The 23,398-nt window shown below is 40.2% G+C and overlaps 1 protein-coding gene across 4 annotated transcripts in view; it reads left to right on the forward strand.

Moving 5' to 3' along the window:
• The window catches only part of FRMD6 (FERM domain containing 6), a 78,410-nt gene continuing 56,329 nt past the window's right edge, over window positions 1,318–23,398 (forward strand). Inside the window, exon 1 of one of the 4 annotated variants that reach the window (XM_021101841.1) lies at window positions 1,318–1,592. The gene's annotated coding sequence lies outside the window, so the exon portion shown is untranslated. Of the gene's footprint in view, window positions 1,593–1,691; window positions 1,829–23,398 lie in introns of those variants that run through there. The other 3 variants (XM_021101859.1, XM_021101852.1, XM_021101869.1) reach the window with 3 other exon arrangements.

The following is a 23,398-nucleotide window of genomic DNA, read 5'->3' on the forward strand; positions in this document are numbered from 1 at the left end:
CGGTCCCTGCTCTTGCTCAGTGGGTTAACGATCCGGCGTTACCGTGAGCTGTGGTGTTGGTTGCAGACACGGCTCGGATCCCGCGTTGCTGTGGCTCTGGCCTGGGCCGGTGGCTACAGCTCCGATTAGACCCCTAGCCTGGGAACCTCCATATGCCACGGGAGCAGCCCAAGAAATAGCAAAAAGACAAAAAAAAAAAAAGAAGCTCCGAAGGTATATTCTCAATGCTCAGTTTTAATGTCACAGTTCACAGAATGTAAAAGCTGAATGAAACAACCATTACAAACTTTAGTCGCGATGAACAAACGGAATTTCTTTTGCCATGCAAACAAGGCACACAAACGTGCCTTCAACCAATAACAGCCAGCTTTACATATTTATGGTTGATCAAAAGAGCAGGGCAATTTTAAAGTTGGCTTCTGATTTGGGATAGTGTCCTTTCTCAGGTCCTCTGCCTTCTTCTTGTCTCCTTGTCATGTCCAGACACATCCTTTAGTGAGGGGCCCTTTGGGAGCACTACTGTAGCTCCTGGCCAGGGGTCAGGAGTCCACAGAAGACCTAGGAGATTGGAGGTCTCGGGCCTGAAGGCCACGTGGAGGCTGGTCCCAGTGGATGCTTAGCCCTTCCCTAGATCCAACAACTAAAAGTGGTAAAGAAACCTCCTGATTTTGGGTCTTAGTGCCATAAAAATATCTTCCACTGGCCCTCTGCATCACTTGCCTTGGCAACCATCGAGAAAGAGCGGGCAAATATAATTTCTAAGGGGCCACTGACACTAAAACCACAGCGGATAGAGGCTGCGTCTACCTGAAGAACTGGCAAGAGAGAGTTAGCGGAGGCGACTTGGCTTCCTCTGCGGCGCCCCCTCCATCCAGTATAAAACCCGCGAAGCAGCGGCGACCCGAGTGGTGGGTGGGCAGGTGGGTGCAGGACCGGAGGGAAGCAAGGAATCACGAAGCCTCCTCCGCAGGTACCGCCTCCTCTCTCAACGGCCTCCCCACAGTCATTCTGAATTAGTAAAATAAAGCTCAGGCCAAACAGCCACCCCCAGCCAGCGCGACTGAGCTTTGGTGGGAGCGATACCCGGGAGCGGGGGATGGACGGAAGAAAGGCCATTAGGCCAGAAAGTGGGAGAGCTGACAGTGTCCCCTTGCGCCACTGTTTCCGTGGTGAGGGAAAGACTTAGATCGCCGCGGTTCTAATACAGCATCCTTGTGCAGGACCCGGAGGCGTGGTATGCTCAGCTTTCTCCCGCCCGGGACTCGCTGCACCCCTCCGCTGGACGCTTGGTTGGGCCCGGGGCGGGGCCTGCAGGAGCTCCACGTGCGGCTAGGAGCTGGGTGCTGGGCTTCAGCGGCTCTGCCACCGCCCCCGCTACCTCAGGGCGGAGGGGGGAGGAGCCTCAGGGGGCGGGGCGAGAGGCGTGGGCGGGGGCGGGGCGAGAGGCGTGGGCGTGGGGCGGGGCGGATGTGGAGCGCTAGTCCGGCTACCCTGACCGAGGGGCTGAGAACAGTGGGGCAGGCGCGGCACCGGCAGGAAGGCACGGAGAGCTGACGGGAGTCCGACACCTGGTGCTCCGGACTTTCTCCGAGGTACGAGCGGGAACCCGGCCCCTGGGGTTCCCCCAAACCGCCCCCTAGCCGGGCCACCGCGCCCCGGCCGCTCACTGTGCCCCCTGCCGGCCGGGTGGCGGCGGCGGCGGCTGGACCGGGCTTCGGGAGGGTTTCTGAAAGTCGCGAGCCGCAGCCCAGGCAGTGTCCCCTTCTCTGCGTCTTTCTTCGCCTTCTCCGCGTTCCCTCGCTCCGGGCGTCGGGCACCGGGCGGGAAGGTAGCTTCTCTGCGAGTCGGAGCTCGCCTACGCCGGGGTGGGAGGACGGGGCCCCGGGGCAGCCGAGCCGGCCAGCGAGGGAGGCGCGGAGCTCCGGGGCCGGCTCTGCGGCGAGGGCGGGAGGCCAGCTGGGGCTGCGGGCTGTGCCCCCGGGCTCAGTGCCCGCGCTCGGTGGTCGCCGGCGCCCTGTGTTGGGGGCGCCTGCCCGTCGCGTCCCGTCGCTGTGCCCAGGCTTCGGGTGTAGCCCCTGAGCCGCGAATTCTTGGGTGCCGCGCGGTACCGCCTGTTGTGCGCGCGCCGGCCGGGTTAGCCCGGCTGCGGAAAGGGACCCGAGCGCCGCGTCTTGTCCCACCGTCCCCGTGAGTGCCTAGTCGGGGGAACCAGAAACTGAGCTCGGGCTTGGGGACGCCGGAAGGAGGCCTCGGTGGGTTAGGAGTCGGGGGTGCGGCCTGCAGAATTTGTGTTCGGGGAGGAGCTGGCGACGCGCAGGCCGGACCCCGGGCCATGGAGACCCCCAGCCTCTGCTCGGGGAGGGGCCAGGACTTGTCAGGAATGGACAGTTGAGGGCCACCCGGGTGAGGTCCACAGGGCTTAGAGCAGCACCTCGACTACCGGGACAGTATAACCTACTGGTGAGGGCGTTTTCTTGAAGGCAGGAAGAAATGGAAAGCTGTCAAAATAAGCATATTTTAAAGTTGCAATGAAAGTTGGCAGGTTTTCAGGCCGTGCACTTGCGTAGCTAGTGTCCAAAGAAATATTAGCTCCTTGACACTCTTTTCTTTTGCATTTCTCAGCAAAAATCTGTTTTGCCAGTATCTCCCCTAGGAGTTGTGCATTGCCCTCAGCGGGGAAGGAAAACTTCAGCAAGTGTTGTCGGTTGCTTTTGACTTCAAGCCTGTGCTCTCCAACCTTCTTGACTGTGGACAAAAAGTATCTCTTGCTAGATTTCCCGTGTAGGATTCTGTCTATTCTTCTGTGGGCCCTGATGCTGTTTGTTTATTGCTTTTATAAGCATCTATTTAAATTTAGTTGTTGCACGAAATACTCCGCGTTGCCACAGGGTGTAGTTTGGGAATTAGAGAATACTGTTGGAGAAAGCTGCTAGTGGCTTCATTTTGCAAGAATGTAAGTCATTTCCTTTCTGTGATTTTAGGGAGTTGATACTTCACAGCATCAAAACTTCGTGGGGAAAATTTTCCGTAATACATCTGTCATTAAATAGGCTTTTGACTTTTGGATTTCTCTTTTCAGAGCAGAGCATAAATTTAGGGCCAGCAATGTTAAAGGACCAGAAGTTTTTTGGAATCTATAGCAGTAGGAGACTTGTAGAAAGTAATTTTAACAACCACCAAGACCTACAAACCGCCTGTAGGAGTGGGGGAGGGGAGAAGAACAGAAGAGAGGCAGGAAAACAGATGCCTGTGCTGCTGTCCTTTGTAGTATAAAACTTCGAGCATTTAATCATTTTCCATGGATGTGGTTTTGAGAAATAAAAGTATTAGGTGAAAAATGAAAATACTCCACAGTATGAGACAGCTGACATTTGAATGCTCTTTCAGGATGTTCGTAAATATATTGGATTTGTATTTCATATTAAAATGGACTTCTGGGATTATTAGATGAGAAGGGTCCCCCAGGGGATATCTCCTATCTGTAGGATATCTTTTCCAGAAAGCAGACCGGCTGTAATATGAACTAATCCTTCTCCCCTCCCCCCCGAATTGCTTGTATGATTGCCTGAGATCTGACACTGATGGACCACAGAAATCAGCCGTTCTTGGGGGGCTCCAGACATTTTAAGGGACAGGAAATCTTTTTTTGTTTCTCTCCCATGCTTTTTAGGGGGCAACCAGGGGTAAGCTACCAGCTTCAAATACATAATTTGAGCTTGCAGATTTTAGATGCTCATGGCTGTACAGGAAGACAGCATGGGCCAGGATGAAGACTACAGTTTTTGAAAGCTAACTGTCCATATGCTAACTCAAAATTATTAGCTACAAGTTCTTTAAAAACTCATGGAATTGTGCTGATTGAATGGGGGGGGGGCACGTGGAGGTTATAGAGCTTTTCTAGTTTCGGAACTTTGTTTCCACTTTTACTAGGCTTCTAAAGCTTTTGAGTTTCAGAATTTATGACATAATAGTCTGTGTACCCTTTTGTGGCAGATGCTTGAAATGAAAGTTTCAAACAATTGTTTTTGACTGAGCTGTCAGGTTCAGAGTTTAGTGTAAATGAGTCTTGTCTCACAACTAACCTTTTTGATAGAGGAATTCTTTGTAGTTTTCAACTTGAATGTTGCACATTTTGATTTCTAAGGCTGTGGGTTGTTTTTTTTTTTTTTTTTTAAATAAAACCTGCAAACAATTATTTTATTACATGAAAGTCAGTACCAAGAAAAGATTAATTCAGTCCAGATGTAAAAATGTATGTGAATTTTAGGTTTGGATGAGCTCAACAACTTTTCCCTTTTGTATATGAGGCTGCCTGGATCCCAGATGGCATTCACAAATTATCCCTTAGGTGGTTTTCTGAGTTCAGAACTAAATTTCATGGGCCTTCTCTAAAGTCATTTCAATATTGTTTTAAGTTTCCTAAAGGATAGAAAGTTTTATACATTTATGCAGAGATGGATTTTTTCTATAACTTATTAATACCAGACTCATAAATGCCTTGTTTTGGTAGATGAAGCCTAAGGGGCAACTGGAGGTATTCAGTATTGTGTATCCTTTTTTTTTTTTTTTTTTTTTTTTTTAATTAAGAGGTCAAATCTCCAGTTATAAATATTGAGCCACAGCTGCAGCAACACTGGATCCTTTAATCTACTGCACCAGTGATGGAACCCTCACCTCTGCAGCCACCCAGGCTGCTGCAGTCAGATTCTTAACCCACTGTGCCACAGCAGGAACTCCAGTATTTTTATGGGCAAAGCATGGTGGCTTTGACTCTGATTTATGCAATTCCAGCTTTCTGCTTTTAAAGAAAAAAGATTTAAGTGTGTTTACAATCTGGAATAGAATCCTGTTGTAACAGATTTTGTGGTTTCTGATATAGCAGTTGATGTGGTTTCTGATATAGCAGTTGATCCTTGTATGATGAACGTCTGCCCTCCTTTCTCAACAAGAAATAACAAACACAATTTATAAGAAAAGTCCAGTATATTTTTAGCCTGTCCTCCAAACATCAGAGTTATAAAGGGTGTGTGGTATCCACTTAAAGTTATATATTTTTAGGAAGTCTTTTTATGATTATGTAATTATACATTTTGGGTGTTTGATTACATTGTGATTGTGTATAAAACAGTCCAGTGTGTTGGGGGCAGGGGAGAAAGATTTAGTGAGGGAATTTATGAGTGGTGAAATTTTAGTTAAAATGTATCTTTCCTGAAACCCAAACAGGAAAAATGGTATTGTTGGCTTCTGTAGTTTGATAAAGTGGGTAGTTGAGAGGGCTTTTTGAATTACACATTATCCTGAGGAAGAGGCTTTGGGGGCCTATAAAAATAAGTAGAAACAAGTTAAAGGGATAATTTGAGAGGAAGGAAGAAGTAGAATTCTGGGCCCTGAATTGCAAGGAAAATCTAAACTTAGAAGATGAGTATTGAGGACAAGGCTGAAGAAGGGAGACCTTTCTATTTAAAAGTGGAAATTAAAGAATGAGATCTTTTTAGCTTGGGGAGGGAGGAGATTAGAATTAAGCTGCCCTGAAAGGTCTGTATACAACATGAAATAGTGCTAAGTGGTATTTATCCTGAAAATCTTGTCTGCATTTGTGTTGAACCAAACACTAGTTTGATATTAAATATTGTTCAGGGACTGGGTACTTGGCACTGTCCTCCTCACCCCCCCAGTCACTTTCCATTGCAAAGACTGGAAACATTTTTTGGTCTAAGCTCTAATGACTTGAGAGATGCTTAATTAGTCCCCCAGCATTTGGGAGAACTGCTAATGCCCATGTCCCATGCTATGGGACTAGATGGCTTTACAGAAGTAATGACAAAAGTTATCATAAAGTTTTGAGTAGAAACAAGCGATCTGTGTTTCTAGTTATCTGTGATTTAGTGTTGTAATTACTTCTGATGCAGGTTTGTGTACAATCACTTTTCATATGTATCAAATGGAGCGGTGGCGCAGTATACCATACTGATCAAAGAGGGATCATAGAACACTGGGGAGGGGAAAGAAATCACTCAGCTGACAGCTGGTTTTATAACGTAAGGGGGAGAAAAATGCGGTGCTGAATCAAATTCACAGATGAACCAAATATGCAACAAAGGAGAAGGCGGTGTTTCCTGGTGCTTCCCTGGAGTTTTCTCTATCACAGCATTTTCTGGAATGCCTTTCCCTACTGGTGTGGCCCTATCTAGCAGACTTTAATGTATATCAAGAAACTAGGTAGAAATCTGTTTGTTACTGCATCGTTTCATTAATGTGATAATTGGGATAATTCTGACCAAAAGAATCTATTTCAAGCCTAAATAGTCCAAATAAATTTTCCTAGGATATTTTCAGATGTTTTCTAATAACTTCGTACATATATGTTATAGAACTTCGTGCAGTAATATTTTTCCCGTATATGAAGATAAAGGGAAAAGGAGTATTTTGTATGACCTTATAGCCACAGTTTCATTTGAGGGAAGAAATCATTATAAAAATCAAGCAAATTCTGGATGAAGATTTCAGGAAATTAATGAAGTTTCTCATTTAGCTTCTCAGGTGGTTCTTGGTCTGATTCACACTAAATGAAATGAAGTCAATTTTCTCTCTACAGGTAGCAGCACTTATGCTGTCCAGTTTTAGTAGATGGCTTTTGTTTGGAGGGAACAGGTATCCCTGTAGCTTTATTTCTTTGAACTTGTTACTGAATGATTACATATGACCAGAAAAATGCACAGATCAGAAGTATATAGCACAACATTATCACATCTAGGCAACCATCATCCAACTCTAGAAAGAGAACCTTGGGTTTCCTGTTGTGGCTTAGGGGAAACGAATCTGACTAGTATCCATGAGGATGCGGGTTTGATCCCTGACCTCGCTCAGTGGATTAAGGATCCGGCATTGCTGTGCGCTGTGGTGTAGGTCACAGGCACAGCTCAGATCCTCTGTTACCGTGGCTGTGGCCTAGGCCAGCAGTTGCAGCTCCGACTCAACCCCTAGCCTGGGAACTTCCATATACCGCAGGTGTGGCCCTAAAAAGACAAAAAAAGAAAGAAAGAAACAGAATCTTAGCAGGCCCCCCACAGTCCCCTCCCCCTGAAACATCTTCTTTTAGTCATGATCCCTGCCCCAAGGATGACTGTTGTTCTGACTTTTATTACCATAGGTTAGTTTTAACCTCTTCTCGGGCTGCAATTTAATACAGTCAAATAAAAGTTCTTGATTTGTGTGTCTTCTTTAACTCAAGTTAGTGTCCTGTCCAAATTGATTCAGGTAGGAGTAATTTTTTCTTTTATTCCTGTGAATGAATGTACCTACTTTATCCATTCTGTTGGTGGACATTTGGGTAGTTTATGGCTGATATGTGGGGCATGACCTTTTAATGGCTCAAGAAAAATCAAGCACTTTGGGATTGAAAGTAGAATAATCTTAAAAGGGAAAATACACTGTCACACAAACACGAAAACGCTCAACTCAATCCATAGAATCCTAGTATTTCAGGGATACAGTTCAGAATATACCAACTTATTTTTGCTGGATTTCACCTGAGAATTGGGAGGAGGAAACGGACTTTAGGTGACAGCTAAGCCCTTCATTTTTTAGAGGTGAGGGGACTGCAGACCCAAAAGAGTAAGTGACCCAGAGTCTCACTGCTAATGACAGCACCAGGAGGAGAAGCTGCTTCTGACTTTCCATCTAATGTAGTCTGTTGCTATCTGAGGGCTGAAACCTAGCCCTCTGCTCTGAAGTCCAAGCAGTGAGGCCACCGGCCTAGAGGACAGGTACCCTTTCCTGACCCATACAAAGGCCCTGTGGCTCTGTTTGGAGAGAAGAAGACCTGTCCAGAGGAAATGGAGCTGTGACTCCCACAAGGCAGAATTATCCGTCCTCAAGCCTGCTCTGCCTCAGCCCCACATACAGAGCCTATGGAATTTCTCTTAAACCCTTTTCTCCTTCTCTCTTTAGAGAGATGTCCAGTGAGACCTTGGGTTATCAGAGCCAAGTAGGTGATATCTTGAGGTCCTTTCTGGCTCATTGTTTCATTCATCCATAAATGATCTGAGATAGACCCTAATTTCAGTGGGCTACTTTCTAAATATTTTCAGAATAGTTTATTCTTAAGAATAAGAATCTATCTTGCCTCTTCCTGCTATTAGGCCCCCCTCTTTTCTATACACTTTTCTCCTCCCTCCATCCCTACTCTCTTCAAGTTATCTTTTCTTAACTATCCCTGGAAATATCCAGTTTCTGGCCTCTACTTAAGCAACAGTGAAATTCTGATGCTGAAGTCTGTGGCCATTCCCAGGAAGCACTTACTGTAAAACATATGATTATGAGAAATCTATTAGATAAAATAAAGTGCTTGCAAAGAAGATGATTGATACAGATATTTTCTTCCATCTTTTCCTAAGGAGAAAAAGCCATTTTCATGGTTCAAGTAAAGACTCAGAATTTCAGCTTAGGCTCATTACGAAGGTGAAAAAAAAGTTTAAAAAAAATCAGAAGTTTGACAAATGGGTAGTAAGTAATATATCCTTCTCAAATGAGATACTGCTTATAACACCAAAAACTTAGCATATATAATCTTAGAAAAAAAAAATGTGCTTACCTTTGGGCCATGGCCCTGACAAGTTGCTTATTGAAATTACTACAGAAAAGAGTAGTGTTTTGGAGACAAAATGGAAGGGAGGCAGTAAAATATGAACACTAAAAACAAGATTTTTGAGGTTAGTTCCCTGGGGTCCAAATCCAGTCTCCACTATTCTCCACTGTGTAAATTTGTGGAAGTTACTTAACTCTCTGAACCTCTTTTTCTGTATCTGTAAAATGAAGATAATAATAGTAGCTCTCCCAGAGGGTTGTTTTGATTATTAAATAAAATATCACATGTAAAGCAAGTAGCCTGGTCTTACCTGTAGGAAACAGTTTTATTTAAGACAAAAAGAAATGCTCTATAGAAAGAGTTGTATTTCTTGGAAGTCTTTTGTTTACAAGTAATTGTTCACGAAATTTTATTTCACGTTTTGATGGGATCGAGTTGGCCACAAATCATAGTATTTCTCAGTGACAGACATTGGGCAATCTATACTGCTGCACTAAGAACAGCTGGCATGTCCCACTGATCACTAATTGATTGAGTTATTTTTCCTTATTTCCCATTTTCAGTCTCATTCTCCCAGCTTCTGCCTGCTTGATAGTTATTTCTTTCCTGCTGCCAAAAAGTAAATTTACAGACTTAAAAACATTCTCTTTATGATGAATAATGCTGTACAAAGTACTTTTAAACTTAAAGAGTACCAGTGGCCCATGTCTTTTCCTCTTGTGCCCTATAGATTTCATGTGAGTCCTTTTAAAGAAAGTCACTATTACTGGGATGAAGCAATTGTTTATTTCTCCCAGCCCCACCATTGGCAGAGTTTATATAATATGGGTCAGACTCCTTTACGATTTTCTATTACAAGGCCCCAAGCTTAAGATTTTAAACCATTCATTCAAAGAAAATTAATAGTCTGAAAGTTTCAAAGGGAGTATTTAGGAAAAACAAACTTAAGCACATTAGAAAGACACATTCACATTTAAACGGCATAATTACAAACCCAGTCAAAATAGGCACAGGATCCTCCAGAATAATCATGACGTTTCGTTGTGCTCTGTCCCTTAAAGGGTTGCAGGGTGGGGTGGGGGGGACTGCCCTGCATAACTGTGTGCCCTGTCGTGTGTTGTATAATATCTTAAACTTAATAACCTTAATACTTCAAAAATGTTTGCCAGGTCCTTCAAAAAAACAGGTTTTACTTTTGTATGAAGTAGCCAGGACTATGTTGAATACTTTGTGCAAGTCCTGCTACAGTGTTTCTTGTCTAGATGGGGGCACAAAATGTATGTGTGTGGGCAGGTATTAGGTGTTTCCTGGTAAAGGCTAAATGGACTCCTGGAGCAGAGTCAATGCTGGCCAAAGTGGAATGGTCCTGGCTTCCCAGAGGCTGCCGGATTTGTGTTGGGCCGGGTCAGGCTGGGATCTTACTGTTCTTCAAGGACAAAGGAGCTTTTCTAGGAGTAACAAAAATGTTCTTATAATAAAAGTAAAAGTCTCATATAATAAAAGAAAACTACGAAATTGAAATCACTAAGTGTTTGCTTCATTTAACATAATGCATGCCTACAGTGTGCCAGGCACTGTTCCAGGTCCCAGAGATACGTCCATGAGCAAAATAAAAAGCCCTGCCTCTGTGGATCTTATATCCTGTTAGGAGACAAGCCCTAAATTTAACAAAACTATAGTATTTTGGAGAATAGTAAGTGTGTTTGGAAAAGAAAAAAGAGAACAAGGTAAGTGACATTAGGAGTCCTGGAGGAGGGACGTGGGGCTGGTGGCAGTTTCAAATAATGTGGTCAAGGTAGGACCCTCTGAGAAGGAGACTTGAAGGAGTAAGACGGCCACACAGAGATCTCTGGGGGAGAGGATTCCAGCAGAAGGGCCAGCCAGGGCTTCAGGCAGAAGTGTGCCTGGCGTGTGTTCCAGGACCGGTGAGAAGGCCACAGGAAGTAGATGAGGTTTTAGAGGTTTGGGGGGGCCTCATCATGCAGCCTACCTGGTGGACCATTTTAAGAACTTTGGGCTTTGCTCTGAATAAAGTGGGGAATCACTGGAGAATTTTGAGTAGAGGAGTAAGGTAATTTGATATGGATTTTAGTAGAATCACTGGCCATCATGTTGAGATAGAAAAACAGAATCAGGTGGGCAAGGGTGGAAGCAGGAATACGACGTAGTAGCTGTCGGCCATAATCCAGTTGAGAGTTGCTAATAGCAGTGGAGGAGGTGGTGAGAAATGACTGAGATTTACTTTACAGATCAAACCAATAGGATTTCTTGGGTAACTGTTTCAGGACTGGGCGAGAAAGCAGAGGAAGGCTAACACCAAGGCTTTTTACATTTTAGGGAGTTGCCATGAACTAAGATGGGGATCTGATGGAGGAGCTGGTGTGGGAACAATAACCAAGAGCTGTTTTGAACATGTTATGTTCAACTCCCAAGTGGAGATGTTGAGCAGGTTGTTGGACTTAGGAATTTGGTCTGTAAGGAAGAGGTCCAGGCTAGAGAGAGAAATTTAGAAGTTACCGATGAGCTTTGGATGAAATCATATAGGGAATGTATGCAGACCAGGAAAGCAGAATATGGAACAAGCCTTGGGTCACATCAGTATTTATAGTTTGTGGAAAAGGGAAGCAATCTCATAAGAAAGTATCTTAAGTCAAAGGGAATGTGCACATATTTCTGACATAGTGGACCTAATTATATGGTTCCATTCCCTAAATACTAGTGTTATTATTAGTAGATAATAATTCTATTGACCCACACCATGGGAAGAAGAAACTGAGTTACTCTTTCTGTGGTGAGGGACTTGGGCCAAGCCTGAGGCACGTCAAACTTAAGGGTGATTTGATAAGGAGGAGCCAGTAAAGAAGGCAGAGAAGGAACAATCAGAAGAATAGGAGAGAAATTAAAAGAATATACCTGCAGTGTGGTAAAGAAAGCATCCCAGGGAGGAGAGTCAATCCTTGGTGTCACATGTTGCTGAAGCATCAAGGAAGATGAAGACTGAGAGTTGCTCATTCGATTTAGCAACCTTGAAGTCACTGTTGACCTTGATAAGAGCTGTGTTAGTGGAGGGGTGGGGACAAAAACCTGAATGAGAAGCTTATAAAAGATAATTCTTCTCTTCAGTTCAGCTTTTTATAAATACTCAGTATGGCATGTGAGTACATTTTATTGTGTCTGATAAAATGTGGGCTGGGGCTTTGGAACGCTGGGGCCGTGAGGGTCTTCAGCAATTTCTATCAGGGATGGGAGCCTTCGAGTTTCCCACTAGTTATTAGTGGTAGAATGTGTGGGTAGGATTGTTTTGTTTTGCTTTGTTTTCTTGTGAAGATGTTCTTTAATTAACCCAGCGACCCTTTCATATGAAAAGGATACAGCAGAGCCCCAGTGATACATGTGCTTTGAGCTGGCTGGTTTTTTTTTCAGCAAGGGTGGTGGGTTTGAGCTGACCAGTCCAAACAGCATAGTACCCCACTGGCTTGGAAGCCTTTATTCATGGAGTGGAGACTCAGATTAGGGGTTCCCGGGAAGCCAGAGCAAGTTGAGTAATAGAAACGTTGCTTGTTTAATATCTCTCTCATACTTTGATGACTTTCAGTGTGAATATTATTTCAAGGCATGTGATTAAGCAATTTTCATGGTTCTGTATTTTGTATCATAATTATGCACTAAGAATTTTCTTGTCTGGGAATTACCTTTGAATTATAATGCTAACTTTCCGTAATACTATCATCAGAACGAATCAACAAGTCTCTGATGCTGATTATCTTTTCTTTCCCTAAGCTTATTAAAAGACTAAAACATGGCTTTTAAGGCTTAAGTACTGTTTTTGGGTAATTAAAAGCTTACAGTGATTGGTATTATTAAAACGTTGTTACATATGTTTGAGTGCTGTTTGGTAGTAAAAGAAAGTACTGTATCGTAATAGTTTTTAGAAAGTTGCTAATTATGGGAAAATGCTGGAAAGGGTAAGGACTTTTCATTTGTAGTGGATTATGGCACATATTTTTTGAAAAGTGGAGCTCCAGTGATTATATGTGTGTTTCTAGTGGGTTGTGGTATATACGTATAATGTCAGCATTCTCTTAGGTACTGCTCTGTCAACACTGTTTTATTAGTATCATTTTGAATGTTATTTCAGCTGAAACTTATAAGTCACTGTACAGTTAGTTAAATGAACGAAATTGGCCTGTAACAGAGAAATACTTACACAAGGCCAGGGTGAAATAATTTGGCAGTGCTGAGTGTTTTACATGGTAAATACTGGGGTGTGCAGAGGTATAAAACCAAGAAAATTATGAAATAAATGTTAAGTCTCTTAAGTCAGTGACTTCAGGATGAAGTCCAGATCTCTTAGCGTGGAACTCAACGTGCCAAATCAGAGTTGCAAGCCCTGTGGCACACCAGCAAGATTGGCTGCAGACATGTTGGGGGGTTTAACACAGTGTCGAAGACATTTTCCAATGTTTAAACATTGAGAAATTTTAAATTAAAAAATGCGATTTTATACCTTTTCTTAAAAAGTCCTGACAATGATCTGTTGGAGCCATGTGACAGCTTCCCTTTTATATGGATATGTGCTCTGCAGTACCCCACCTCTACTCCCCCACCCCGTCCCTTGCAGAGGAACTCTTGTCTCCAACATTAAGACCAAGTGGCTGTTGGCATTTTTCATCCTGCAGCCTTCACTCCTTTGTTACTGCCCCTGTAGGCATGTGAGTTCGCTATCCTCCTGTGGTAGATGCTTATTTTCCAGTGACATCTCAAAGCTCCTTAAGTCTAGCCAGATTGTTCTCCCTGTTGTCTGGCAAACACATTCACGCTCAGTCTGGGTCATTCTTCCTCTTCTTCACTGAACTGAGCTGCTTATTGCCTGTATCACTTCATGGGAACCCAGCACATGCTACTTTGTATGGTTAATCCTTTTATATAAATTTCCTCTCTCCAACTGTATTTAAAGTTTCTCCAGGGCAAAGACCATATATTATAATTTACTCATGTCTACCAAATTTAGATTTAATAGATTAACTATTGTTTAGATTTAGCATTCACTATATGGAAATCTGTGATTATTATGATGCTGTGAAAGGATTAGAAAATATCAAAATATTGTTTGATATCTGCTTCCTCAAAATGGGGCTTTCTTAATTAATTTTCTAAGTCTGTTCCTTTGTGACTTTGTAATCACATTTATACAATCTAGTTAAGTATTAATTCACTAAAGTCTTCATTTATTGCCAGTTCTCTGCTTCTATTATGTAGGTGAGGTTTCCAAATAAATGGGTCATTACTAAATAGCATTTTATTATTTTAGCTATGTTTCTTTCTAATTGCTGTTATTGTCTCACATGTCTTTTTTTTTTTTTTTCCTCATTCATTTGACAAATGGTGTGTATGCTATATGAAAGGACCTGGAGATAATGTGAACTTGACAGGCATGATGGTACCTGCTCTCCGGAAGCTTTTACCTTTTAGCTGGAAAGGCACACATTAAATGATGGAGTGTATAATTGTTCAGTTTTGATAAATATTACTAAGAAGTAGGGCATGCTCTCAGACCTTAGAACACTCTGATCTGGGGGTGCGGGCTGAAGCGAGAAGTGTCACATGACCAAATTCCTTCAGTTTCTCATAATTCCATAGCAGTTTGTAAAATATTCTGAAAGAAAACATTTTAACTTAGAAACAAATAAATGAAGGGATAATTTCTGTAACAAAACAAAAGCTTAAAAAACTTTTCTAAAGAATTTACCATTGGCTTTAGACATTGCGTTAATGATAAAGAATTATAATATCTAGCACTAGTGTTTATTGTCTTTGATGCTTGAGTTGAACTCTAGTAAGTAAAAAGGAAAAAGGAAAATTGGGCTTGAAAGTTTGCAAAACAAATTTTATTTTATAAAACTAATTGTTTTAAAGGTGTTTGTAGTAAGAACTTTTCTTATGGCTTTCAAAAATAGGATATGAAAAATGAACTGATTTATTTCCTCAAGAGTAACTAGTGGATAGAACCTTTATTTTATACTTCCAAACCCATGACTGAAAAATGTTAATAGTTTCTCAGTCTAATCTTGGAGTGAAGTAATATGCTGTTGTGAAAAACCTCAGCAATAAAGTTTTTGACAAATATGAGCCAAAAAATAGAGTGGAATTTTGTGTCATTGCATGTATTTGATCATGACAACCAGAAATGCCTTAAGTATTTTTTCTTAAGGAAAACAGAGTTTTATACTTAACCCATCTAAATATAGTGCTGTAGTTAATTTTTGGCATAGTTTATTGTCAGATTGAAACAAAGGTCAGCTTCAGTGGTGTCATTTCTAAAATCCTTGTTAAGAAACTCATGTTACTTGTAATTACAGAGGAGATTCAGAAAAGTTAAGAAGGTTCAGATAAACCCAAAGTTGCTAAACGTGATCTTAAGGAAGTGCAAGGAAGTCAGATCATGGAGTAGGTCTTTTGTTGTTGTTGTTAGTTTTTAAATGTCAAGTATCATGTAGAATTTAAAATAAATGCCAAATAAATTTGTTTAAAATAAAATTTTAACCCTAACTATTCAGTAATTGAGCCCACATTCATTTTAAATCTGTGGTAAAGATGTTGAACTGATGATTTCTAATTTGCTAAATTATTTGCTCTTATTGGTGCCTAGAGACATTGTAAAGAAACTTTTCTGTGAATTTCAGTTATAGAATGAAACCCAGCAGGGAAAGCTAATGGAAGTTATCTTATTTATAACATAGAACAAAATGTCCTTTAATAATTGGCTTATGGATTCTTGAATTAGACTCATGTTTCTGACCAGTATGTTTTAGGACGTCATCAGTGTATCATAGATAGAGGATCTAAGTTAATGCATTTAAGTGTATAATTTATTTTCTACTGAGGAGACTTTGCAGTATATTCTCAGTTACCCAGGGAGTGGGAAAGGGTGTGTAATTTTGTTCAGGTGCTCAGTAGGCTGCTTAGAGATCAGCCTGAATCCCATTTTCTAGAGGTGCTCAGTAGGCTGCTTAGAGATCAGCCTGAATCCCATTTGAATCTTGACCAGACATGTCATAGTGGGACTCTTGTTTGTGTATCTTTTTCTGGTATGATGTTATTGTCTGTGATAGAGTAGTTAGTCACATCTTCCCAGGTAGGTAGTGAGCTGTTTGAGGACAGACAATGCTGCATTTCTACTTCTCTTGAATTTGTCCATAGATCCTAGAAAAGCACTGGCTCTTGACTTAAGCCCAGTAGTATTACGGCTTTATTCTTTCTGACCTGTATAAGGTGAGAGAACTGTTATATAGATTTAAACCTTCAACAAACCAGGGAGGTGTTTAGCCTAAAAAAAAGTAACAAATATATCCATGAAAACCCATATGCCTATCTGCCAGTCATGACATATAAGTAAAATGAACTCTTCCCATAACAGTGATATGTATTGAGGTTTAATGTTTAAATTTTCAAGCTTACCAATAGAATGTAGCCGTAAAACAGAACATTTTCCTCAAAGAAACAAATCAAGATGTCATTAATGAGATTCCTATGGTAATTTAAAAAATCATATATATGTTAAAATGTTTGATTATGAGAATAATTGTAATAATTACAAATGGTGTTTTTCAATTCTCTGAGATGCTAAAATGTAAAATAAAGTAGGTTTTCATAAATGTTTATGTGCCTTTAATTAGTGAGATTTTTCTGCCTAAATGTAGATAGAAATACAGCCATGTAGCATGATTAAGTATTCTATCATTAGAGTTTGGGATTCAAATCAATTACAGTTCAGAGGTTGAATTATATCTGATATTTGAGTGAAGCCATGAATCTTAAAGAATTATGGAAAGTACTACTAAGATGAAATAAGGTATTTGAAAGTGCTTTGTAAATATGATACCTTGTACAGACACACCTCAGGGTCTTATCACAGTTATCTGGATGGTCATTTACTACTGACAGGTGTATAGGTGACAGCAGGAGAAAGAGGAGTGTGGACACTGTGTGAACAGTGTACCTGGGCCAGGCTGCAGCAGAGGGATGCTTAACCAGGACTGCAGGTCTTGAGAGGGAGATTCTGAAAACTGAAATTAAACACGAATGTCATGTATATGGACACGGACGCATTTGTAGGACAAGGATTCATCAGATATCTAAGATTCATGATTCATACGTAGTATCTTTAACTTGAAAACTAAAGGAAGGTAAGCATTTATTTCCTTCAACTAGGTTTTCTAGCATCGTAATAATGGATATCTGTATGATAGGTATCTTAAATGGAACTCTTCTTTGGTTGCTTTTCTTGAGCCTCCAAATAATAGTCCCTCCAGGGAGTTCCCATTGTGGCACAGTGGAAATGAATCCGAAAAGGAACCATGAGGTTTGATCCCTGGCCTTGCTCAGTAGTTTAAGGATCTGGTGTTGCTGTTAGCGGTGGTGTAGGTCACAGATGTGGTTCGGATCTGGCATGGCTGTGGCTATGGTATAGGCCGGCAGCTGTAACTCCAACTAGACCCCTAGCCTGGGAACCTCCATGTGCTGTGGGTGTGGCCTTAAGAAGACAATAGACAAAAAATAAATAAATAAAAAATAAAGTTCATCTGTTTCTTTGGGCGTTCCCATCATGGCACAGTTGTTAAGGAATCTGACTAGGAACCATGAGGTTGCAGGTTCAATCCCTGGCCTTGCTTAGTGGGTTAAGGATCCAGCGTTGCCGTGAGCTGTGGTGTAGGTCACAGAATTGGCTCGGATCCCATGCTGCTGTGGCTCTGGCATAGGCCAGCGGCTACAGCTCCATTAGACCCCTAGCCTGGGAACCTCCATATGCTGCAGGAGCAGCCCTAGAAAAGGCAAAAAAAGACAAAAAAAAATGTCTCTCCATTTTACAGATGAGGTTAAATAAACTTGTATGATTTGACACCTTTACCTGATGCAGTTGGTGACAAAACAAGAACATGACACTCTTCTTCAAACTCGGAGACCTGTGCTTTTTTTCTTGCCACTTCAATCATAGTCATCCTGTTGATAAAACATTTCTAGAGTGTTTGCAAAATACAGTGCAATGTTTTGATTTCTTTATTTTTTTTAGTACTTTTTGTAAGTCAATTAGATACTAAATCAACTTGTGGTCCTTAATTAGCTTACTTTGATTTTGCCATAGAGAATTTTTGTGTCAATGTGAACTAAATAGAATAATATTTTCAAACATATTCTGTTCCCATGTTAATGCATTTAACTTATAACAAAATTCTAAATCATTGGATTTTACCAGCAGAAAGCAAGATATGCATAAAATTTCACACTCTCAATTCTGTTCACAGCAGCTGTTACTATGAAAAAAAAAAATCTTTAAGAATTTGTAAGATTGGTCAGTAAAGGGAAATTAAAGGTTTTTTGAAATGATTATACATTATATATTTAAATATGAGACATCAGAATTCCTTGATTTCTCTTTAGAACTTTGTCATCTTTAAATTAGAATAAAGAAGGCTCTGAAGCTTGAATGAAATAGTTCTAGTGTTTTATTGAAGTATATCTACCATATGTCCTCTATGGGAAGTTTTACTTACATGTGGACTTTGCACATGAAACCTAATTTAGCATGAGAACATCTGCAATTCATTCTTTTATTTAAGAATCATTTAATATTCCCTGCATTTTGCTGGAAATTCAATGCTGCACAAGGCACAGATCTATCCTCTAGAAGTTAGAATCTGAGTGATGAGGGGAGACAGACACATGAACAGTTATACCATGTGACAGGTGAAATACTTCCTATTAAAAACTCTGCAGTGTTTGTTTAACAAGAAATTTTCTTTTGTTACTCCAGAATTCTTGCTGGGTGATAACCTTTTGTAAACATAAAAGGCCAACCTTTATTTTTACTTAGTATCCTTTACAATTATAGTCTGTTTCTCAATCACTATGGCTTCCTACATTTTAATTCTAAGGTCTAGTTTAAATCTTTTGAAGCCGTATTTATCTGATGTATTGTTTCATTTTTGTTTATATCTGTGCCATGCAGCAAAAGTTTTAAGGTAATATATTATTTAACACATAAAAACTTTTTAAATGAGCTTTTTTATAAGTTATGTATAATAAAAATAGTCCATAGATTGTACATAATGAACTTTACATAGGTATCTACATATGTAGATATGTACATATCTACTTTAGGTAGATAATTTGGTGACTTTTGACATATGTGTATAATCATGTAGCCAGAGTCACCATCAAGATAAAGATCATTTTTGTCATGCCAGAAGGTTTTTTACAGCCCCTTTTCAGACTCTGCCCCTTCTCTGCTTCCTTTCTTCTCTGCCTTTTTCCTTTACCTCCCCATCCCTGACAGACTCATCTTTAGTTTTGCCTTTCATAGAGTTTCATATAAATAGAATCATATGCCATGTAGTTGTTTTGCCTTGCTTTTGTATCTGTTGTCTTTCACTTAGCAAAATGCTTTTTGGATTCTCCCATTTTGTTGTATATATCAGTAGTTCCTTTTTATTGTTGGGTAGTATTCAGTTGTCACCATATGTCTATCGATTCATCTGTTATTAAGGGATGTTTGGATTGTTCCCAGTTTGGAACTATTATGAATGAAGTTACTATGAATATTCATGTGTAAGTCTTGGTAGGCATGTCTTTTCATTTCTCTAGGGCATGTACCTAAGAATGAGATTTAGCTTAGTTTCACAGTAAATGAGTTTAATTTCATGAGAAATTGTCAAATTGTTTTCCAAGGTGACTATACCATTTAACATCCCCACTAGCAGTGACTGAGAGTTCTAATTGCTCTAAATTCTCACCATTCTTGTGGGTGTGTAGTGGTGTCTTACTGTGGTTTTTGTTCACATTTTCCTAATGAGAATTAATATGGAATATCACTTTAAGTGCTTCTTTGGCACTTGCACATCTTTGGGGAAGTGGCAGTTTAAATCCTTTGATCATGTTTTTGAGAGCATTGTCTTCTGTTGTCAGAGCTCCTTGTATATTCTGAATTTAAGTCTTTAATCAGAGAAATGTTTTAAAAATATTTTTCTCAGTCTGAGGTTTGCCTTGTCATTTTTAAGTAACATTCAAAGAGCAGCATAAAAGATTTTAAAGAAGTTCAATTTATCTTTTTTGTAACATTTCATGTTTTTTTCGTGCCCTATGAAACCCCAGATCACAAAGATCTTTTCCTAAAAGCTGCTGTAAGATCAATAGTTTCAGCTTTTACATTTGGATCTGTAATCTAGTTCAAAGTAATTTTTGTATATGGGTTTAGGCCAGTATTTTTCTGTAAGGATATCTAATTATTCCTGCACTATTTATTGAGCATTCATTCTCTCAATGAATTTTCTCAGCACTTTTGTCAAAAATCAAATAGCTTTTACATATGGTTCAATTTATAGACTGCTTGTCCTACTCTGTTGATCTATAAGCCTATCTTTAGGCCAATATTATTTCTGTTTTGGTTACAATTTGTATCCCTTATAATAAGGCTGATAAGCAAATAGTAAGTCCTCCAACTTTGTGAGTACTGAGAGCAGACATCCTTGCCTTGTTTCCAGTACTAGGAGGAAACCATTCAGTCTTTTACCATTAAGTGTGATTTTAGCTTTAGATTTTTCATAAAGTGTATGAATTCGTATACTCTTAGAGCAAATAATTTCCAAATTGTAGACAGATTAATTCAATTGGAAGGTGTTTTGGAAAGACTCTTAGAAAGAATTTCAGAATTTTATCTCCTGAATTTCTTGAGACTTTTACTGAAGGTACAAAGCCAGTAAATAACTTAAAACTTTTCAATCTTATACCTGAAAAAAGAATTTTCATACAGCTTTTCTTAGAAATGCCCATGACCAGGACCAGCACCATGTTTTCTGAATTCAGTCTTCCAAATGAGGCAGTCAAAGGAAAAGAGGCACTTCTCTCTTAATGACTACTTTTTGAACACTTGAATAGTTTTGTCTTGGAATTAAGATGAGGTGATTCCAAGGCAGTCGCTGGCAACATATAGCCTTTTCTTGGTAGGATTAAGGGGAAAAGATGGCAGTGATGCCCTTTTGGTGTTGGGCACTTTTCCTGCTAGGAGTGATAGCTGACCTTGTAGTAGGCTACTCATCTGGTTTCTCCAGAATAAAGCCTGTAGGTCGGTCTCAGGACTAGTTGCCTTTCTAGCATGATGAAAACCATATTAAAAAGCCATACTGAGCAGAGGTTGGGTGGTTTCTGTTTTTTGTTCATTTGATTGGTTTGCTTGTTTGTTTTTTAACTATAACCTTCAAAACTGAGCTGTGGTTCCATTTTTCATGGAGGATTAACCCCGTTAGTGTAGGGTAAGGTGTAATTCTGATTTCCTTCCTCCACACCCTTTAAAAACCAGACTTTAAGTTTCAAAGCATTCAAGGATGATTACTCTAAGAAGGAATGCTCCTTTGACACTGTGCAGGGGGGATGCACAGCACGGAACCGGAAAATCCAATGAATAGGTAGGTCAAATGGAGGCGACTTGACCAGGCTACTTAGTGACTCACTATTGGATTTTGTGGACTTCACACACTAGAGAGCCCAGAGGTTCACTGTTAAGTGGCTTTTGTTTCTATTCCCTTTGGAATATGTGGTAACAGCTGAGTTGACCTTGGTTTGTATCTTATTTCAAAACCCTAGTGGAGAAGAGTTCCAGAACTAAGTCCTGTGAATTGGTATGAGGGAAATAGAATGTTAGTACGTAAGTAATTACCAGTGGAAAATGGGATTTCACCCTCAATGGAAATGGCAAATTCATGGTAGTTGTCTTCCAGAAGCTAAGGGAATTAAACACTGGGTGGCAGGTAGAGTAGAGCCAGCTTCTGATTGAAGATTCCCTTAAGAAAAACCTAAGGATGCAGCCCTGACTCCCCTTGAAGTTCTTCATGGCATTCTTAACAGTCCTGTATTCATGTTTCTCCAGAACAACACAAGCCACTTCCAACTCCTTAGAGCAGATTGGCTAATGATTTGATGATACCCCGGGGGAACGGAGGTGAGGTGAGGGTGGGAGGGGGATGTTTTTAAAGTTTAGATTGTTGGTCTCTGGTAATGGTTAACCAAAAGCTTTGTTAGGAGTGAGTGTCTTTTAACGTGCTGCAGGTGAATCTCTGCATGACAGACAATGGCAGTGGTAACTATTTTGTGAAGCTGTAATAAAGAAGTTATACATATATCTGAAAAAGACAAAAACTAATTCAAAAAGATACATACACCCCAGTGTTCATAGCAGCACTATTTACAATGTCCAAGATATGGAAACAATCTACCTGGCCATCAACAGATGAATGATAAAGAAACACACATATACAATGGGATATTGCTCAATCAAAAAAGAATGAAATAATGTCATTTGCAGCAACATGGATGAACCTAGAGATTGCCATACTAAGTGAAGTAAATCAGAAAGGGAAAGACAATTATTATATATTACTTATATGTGGAATTTAAAAATTAAGAATCTAAAATATATATAAATAACTGAATCTATTTGCTGTACCCCGAAACTAACAAAATAATGTAAATCAGCTCTACCTCAATTTAAAAAAAAAGAAGCCATATGTAAAAAAGAAATACTTATTTCTCTTATGGGTTTTTTAAACTATAAATCAGAGTTCTAGGGGTTTTTTTTAGTGGTTTTTATTTTTTCCATTATAGTTGGTTTACAGTGTTCTGTCAGTTTCTGCTGTACAGCAGAGTGACCCTTGATGATTAAAATAATCATTGTTTTTCTCTGACTTTTAAAGTTATTTCCAGATCTTTATATATATTCATGTGACTCTTTTGTTTCTAACTTACATATTCACAGCAAAAGCCCAAAGGAATGTTAAATGAGGTTTTTGTAGCACTATAAAGCCTTGTTAGATTGTCTAGAGGACTCTGCCTTTGAAGTCTGTAGATGGTGCTTTTGATCTTTTACTGTAGAGGGTGCCTGGCCCTGTGAGCCCCACTTCACACCATTCGGCACGTTTGGTCCATGCACAGTACATGTGATTGTGCGAGGGTGTGTCCTGGTAATCTCCTCATTTGGGTGTGTCCAGTTAAAATAATTTCAGCCCATAATTTATATGTGTAAGGGTAAAAATTGGGTTCTTAGCATTCCAAAGTCTTTTTCTGGCTTCATAAACTTTTTTTTTTTTTTTTTTTTTTTTAACATATCATTCCACAACTGTTAGAGCAAAGGCAGGCTTTGGTGGCATTTGGGTATGTTCAGTAAATCATTTTAGCATGTTGCTCAGCTTTCTATTTAAATATATAAAATATGAACTCTCTGGAAAGAGACTAATTTAAATTGTTTCCTACCCATGGGAGTTTTTAAATAGAACTTAGAGAAGAAAAATCTGGGAAGGAAAAGCATACCGGCTGCCTAAAACCACCTGGTATCACCTTGGTCCAGTCATTCTCTCACAGTGTCAGTTTAACTTATAAAATTAAAGAGTTGGACTAGACCATATCTCTGAGATCTGACTCAGTGGTCAGGTTTTCATTTGGTTGTACTTTACTGCATTACTTTTTCATTTAGTTGTCGATGGAAACCCATGTATATGCCACTGTTGGCTTAAAGAAAGAAAAACACACAATGTGAGAGTCATGAGCTTAAGTTTGTTCCAGTTCTCACTAAAGACTTTATAGCCTAGGAAGCATCCACTCAGTAGCTCTGGGTAAACTACTCTGAAGAGGTAGGCAGGGAGCTGGTCTAGTTATGAATTTGGGGGCCTAGAAAATACAGATGATGGAGCATACATATTTGGTAGAAGGTGACTCCTAATCACAAAGAACAGACATTGCAAGTTAATGATTCTAGTGCTTTTCTCT

This window comes from Sus scrofa, chromosome 1 (genome assembly GCF_000003025.6).
Source record: "Sus scrofa isolate TJ Tabasco breed Duroc chromosome 1, Sscrofa11.1, whole genome shotgun sequence".
NCBI classification, from domain to species: domain Eukaryota; kingdom Metazoa; phylum Chordata; class Mammalia; order Artiodactyla; family Suidae; genus Sus; species Sus scrofa.